The sequence below is a fragment of the Panthera onca genome, chromosome A3 (genome assembly GCF_046562875.1).
Source record: "Panthera onca isolate mPanOnc1 chromosome A3, mPanOnc1 haplotype 2, whole genome shotgun sequence".
NCBI classification, from domain to species: domain Eukaryota; kingdom Metazoa; phylum Chordata; class Mammalia; order Carnivora; family Felidae; genus Panthera; species Panthera onca.
Genome location: NC_138341.1, coordinates 2,389,689 through 2,394,784, shown reverse-complemented (window position 1 = coordinate 2,394,784; position 5,096 = coordinate 2,389,689).

The following is a 5,096-nucleotide window of genomic DNA, read 5'->3' as shown; positions in this document are numbered from 1 at the left end:
TAGCAAGACGGAACTTTCTGGAGGTTGGCCGAGCTTGTGTGATGTCACAAGGGCAACGGGGGGAGGCGGCTGGGAGGTGGAGCACTCTTCCTGGAGAAGCCAAGGAGTCTCACGGAGCCTTGCTGGAGACCCACATCCCGGTCCCTCCCACAAACACCCACCCCCACCGTGCCTAGTGAGTGGCCTCCCGCTCCTGGCCTGGCCAGCTATCACTCAGTCTTGTCTCTAGAAGTTTCCTGCAAATGCATGTACTCTGCACACCCAGCAATGCTTCTGGAGATGACAGCCTTTGGGGGATTCGTCAGAGGGGAAGGTCTCTCGGCCCCAGGAAAATGCAGGCGCCCCCGGAGTTTTCATGTGACCTCATGGACCTTGATAAGCGGTGCTGCCCCTGGTGGCTGGCGGCAGACTCAGGTCCCTGCCCTGGAGCCCATGGTCTGGAGGAAGAGGTCTCCATGAGGCGGGAACAGCACAGGTACATGGCAGCTGGCCCTCGTGCCCACGCCACCCTGGACAGCAGGCGGGTCCTGCCTCACAGGTGCGGAAACTGAGCTCTGGAGGAAGAAGATCTATCCAAGGCCACCTGAGTCCTGAGCCAGGGAACGGGAGCAGGAGCAGCTCAGAGCGTCCGGGGAGGGGGGTCCCAATCAGGTGGCCTGGGAGGCCGGGGGGGCGGGTAGTGCGGTGTGGGAGTCTGTCACGGTCCTTGGTTTTCTTCACCAGGCTTGGCCTGCCCTTCTGCCCTCCTGCCCCCCAGCTCTCCCTGATGGAACCTCCGGGAAGCTCCCGGCCTCTCCCCGGTGCCCACGTCCTCAGGTCCATGCTGACACGTCTGTCTACCCTTCTAGAGGCGATTCTTAAGAACACGGGCCACATCCTGTCCCTCTGTACGTAGCAGATGGTGCATCAAATTCACAGATGTGACCCTGGGACCCTGTCCGGATAATCCCTTTACCCATGACCGGAGTCTAGGCCCCAGCACAGAGAACAGCCAAGAGGGATGCTCAGGGGCTGGCCAAGGCCGCCTGACCCGCCCGTCCACGCCTGGAGCCCGGCTCCCCAAGTCTGCTGTGCGTCCGGGCCACTGGGGAGTCTGCTCAAAGGCGAGTTTTGACTGCAGATTCGAGAGGCGCCGGGACCTTGACGCGCAGCAGGCGACGCTTGGAGGGCAGGTCGGCGACCACACCTGGAGGGCGAGGGTCTACAGGCCGCAGCGTCCAGCCGCCGGTTACTTAAAATCATACCTAAAATTTAAACTCACGGGGCGCCTGGGTGGCTCGGTCAATTGAGCATCGGACTCTTGACTTCCGCTCAGGTCATGATTTCCCGGTCTGTGAGTTCGAGCCCCGGGCTGGCGGTGTGGAGCCTGCTTGGGACTCTCTCTCTCCCTCTCTGTCCCTCCCCCGCTGGCTCTGGCCCATACACGCACGCTCTCTCTCTCGTTCTCAAAAATAAACAAACTTTGGAAAAACATTTAAATGTTTTTAATAGAAGTTCGATGAAATTTTAAATTTACATCCTGTCTCACTAGCTAAATTCCACGTGCTCGGTGGCCACGTGTGGCAGCCCAGAGCCTCGTCCACCATGGCACATGCGATTGCAGTCAGCTCTGCGGGGGGGTGGTGAGGACACCAAGAGCAGGCAGAGCGGTGAGGCCGGACCAGCCCCGAGCCAGCGACGAGCCCGGCAGGGGCCCCGGATGCGGGCAACCGAGGGTCCTTCCCCCAGAGGCGCGAGGGCCACCCAGGAGGAGCCCTGGCCAGAACCACCACGCTCAGCTGCCCCCACGCTCCTGGGCCACAGAAACTGTGCGAGACCACACACACGAGCTGCTGAAGCGTAGGGTGATTTGTCACACGGTGATGGAGGGCTGATCCTGGCAGGGGAGCCTCCCAGGGGCGACGGGTGAGACAGGTTTGGGATCAGGGCGACCGGCCCAGAGGCGGTGTGAACGGGGACTGGAGAAACGGCACCCCGGCCTCGGGCGCTGCTTCAGTGCCGTCTGTCGAGGAGGCGAGGGGCCCCTCGGGGCCACCAGGGCTTGGCGCACCACGGCCTGATGGGGTGGGGCGGGGGGGGGGCAGGACACGGTCACCAGGAGCAGCCCGCTGTGCCTGAGCCCCGGGCAATGCTAGAAACTTCTGCCTTGAGACCCGCCTCGTGCCCCCACCTCCTCCCAGGCCCCGAAGAGGCTTCTGAGCACAGGCCCTGCCCCAGTGCCTGCTGGACCTTCAGAGAAAGGGACAAAGGAACAGACCCAGCGTCCAGCTTGCTGGTCTCCTCCCGTGCTGTCCCTTCTGCCCACACGGGCCGGATCCCACGCTGACCCCCTGCCATGCCCTTCCTTCTTCCCCCTCCCCCGCCACCATGGACCTCGGCCCTTATTTTGGGCCACATCTGGCCGCTTTCCTGCCGGCGGCAGATGGCAGACGCAGCCACAATCCTCTACACCCGTTCGCAGCTCCTCCGGTCGACCCTCCCCTTGAATCCGGACTCACCTCCCGACTTACTTGGCCTTAGACAGCGACAGCCATGTTGTTCCGGCTCGCCGCTTAGGCCTCAGGAAAGCTTGTGGGCCCACTCTCGCTTTTTGGAACGGCCACCTTGGGAACACGCTCAGGCTGGTCCCTCGGGGATGAGAACCGGTTGCAGAGCGAGCAAGCCCGCCGGCCAAGGCGTCCTAGACCAGCCACCCCAGCCGCTGCGGCAGCTGCCGGGAGACGTGTGAGCCCAGCCATGACCAGAAGACCCATCCAGCTGGTCTCAGCCCAAACTGCTGACCCCTAGAATCACAGTTAATGGGGAAAGACTTGGTCACTGCTTAGAGGCACTAAGCTTTGGGGTGGGCCGCCGCACAAGCAGAAGCTAACTGATGCGTGTGTTTGGTACATGCTCATCCTTGGAAAGCAGTATGGCTCCCGCCAGAGACCCTGAGAGCCTTGCATCTTCCCGGCCCCCTTCATAGCTTCATAGCACAGACACATGCCAGCCACCATGTTCCATGAATGGTGCCTCTGGATTTGTGCAGTGCACAACCTGTGCAGACACACAAACTGGCCCCAGAACACTAGGTACCCGAGCAGACCTGCCCCTCCAGGCTCTGGATGGGGAGCTAGTGAGGTACCAACTCAGTGGCTACAGCCTGCTTGCACGGCGCCCACGGCGGCAGCTGCCAGCCACGGATGGACCCAGCAGGCCCATCTGTAGCATGATCTGTGGGCTCCGTTCCATTCCACGCAGCCCCCAGGATGGTTCTCCAGTCTTTCCAAAATTCCCGCGAACTCCCAAAAACCTTTCAACAAATCCCCTCTCTGCTTAAATTAGAGAGACTCACATGGTCTTGCTTATGGCTAAGAAACACCTCGCACCCTCGCTTTGGATTTCCTGGATTAAACTGGGTTGTGCCTAGTGACCAACCTTGGTCCTCACCTGCCACCCAGTCCCCCCAGGAAGCAAGGTGGGCCCGCCATCCAAACAGTCTCCAGGGGTAGCCACCCGCGTGGGCGGAGAGCGAGAGCGGCTGTTCAGGCATGAGAGAGGCAGGAACGTGACACGGGGCTGCCCGGGGAGAGGGACCGTGGACAGGAACCCCAGCTGCCCCGCAGAAACACCCCGGTCACCCTCCCGTTGGGCCTGGACCAAGCTCTGTGCAGGTGCTTCCGGGACCTGGAGACCAGAGATTAACCGCATCCCAGGCCTAGAGCTTATCCTCCTCCAACACTCAGAACCATCCATTCTTCTGACTGGGCTTTTGTCTGGCGGCTCTAGATGGCGGCCACCGCCCTGGGGACCTGGGGACGCCGGCGGAGGAGGAGTCACGTGGACGAATCACGTGGTGGAGGATTTTCTGAAGGGCGCAGCACCTCTGGGGACCGCAGCCCCTCCTTCCCCCCCCTGCCTGCCAGCCTTTGTTCCGCAGCATCTCCACCCCCCCACCCCCGCCTCTCACTGCTCACCCCTCCCCTCCTCTCCCTTCCCCTCCGTCCCCTCCCCCTTCCCTCCCCTCTCCTCTCTTCCCCCGCCCTCCCTCCTCTCCCCTCCCTTCCCCTCCCCTCCTTCCGCTTCCCTCCCCTCCCTGATACACACGCACACGCATGCACACGCATGTACACGCACACACGCGCTCACCATCCTAAAGAGCTCCTGCCTGCGCTGCTTGCGACGGACGCTGGATGGCAGTGTGGACACGCGGATCCGGGCCGCGCTCTGCTCCCCCCGCCCCGTCTCCGCCCAGCCTCTCGCAGGGCCCCGAGGAGACTGCGCCGCAGCTCCGCGGTCACGCCTCAGTGCGACACCTCATCAATCCCGGCTCTGTCCTCAACCACACCGCCCCCCCGCCCCACCCCACACTTTGCAAATCAGACTCTGCAGTCTGCACAAGAGGCCCCTTCTTGAAAAGTCGGGGCATTCAATTAGGGGCAGTGGTTCTGACTTCACGCCCGGGGGTTGACATCCTATCAGACGTGCTCTGCACCGATCGTAATCCCGCAGGAGCAGGTACGAAGGCCGAAGGCCGGTGTGCCTTCCCCGGCTGTCTGAGCACAGCTGAGTGCGGGAGGTGACAGGAGGGCTGGACCTGCTGAGCTCCCCCTAACTTCGGGAGACTTGGAGGCGACGTGAGAGCACAGAGGTGTTGACGCCCGCCCTCCTCACCTCCAAGTGAGGAAACGGAGGCCCCGAGGGGTGCCGGGGCTCAGCATGGACTACGCAGGGGCCAGAAGAGCCCATGGAAGGAAGGCAGGTGCACGCGTCTCACCCACCGTCGGGCTGACAGAACAGGGGCTCCTTGCAGGGACGGAAAACAGTCTTGGGGCAGAGACAATGGCCGTGAGGCTGTGCACCTCAAGGCTTGGGGCCCCTGCAGGGTCCTGCCCAGCCACAGCCACAGGACCCCAAGGACTGGATCTGCCCCCGGCACAAGGCAGGGTCTGCGCACTGAGATGCCCCACATCTTCCCGACCCTGTGGATGGCAGGGAGCCTCCAGCAGGGGTCTGCTGCTTTGCCTCCCCCCCACCCAGACCTACAGTTAAGCAGCGGCCAGTGTTGGCATGGGTCTGAGTCCCAAGCTCCAGTCCCCACAGAGCAAGTGACGAGG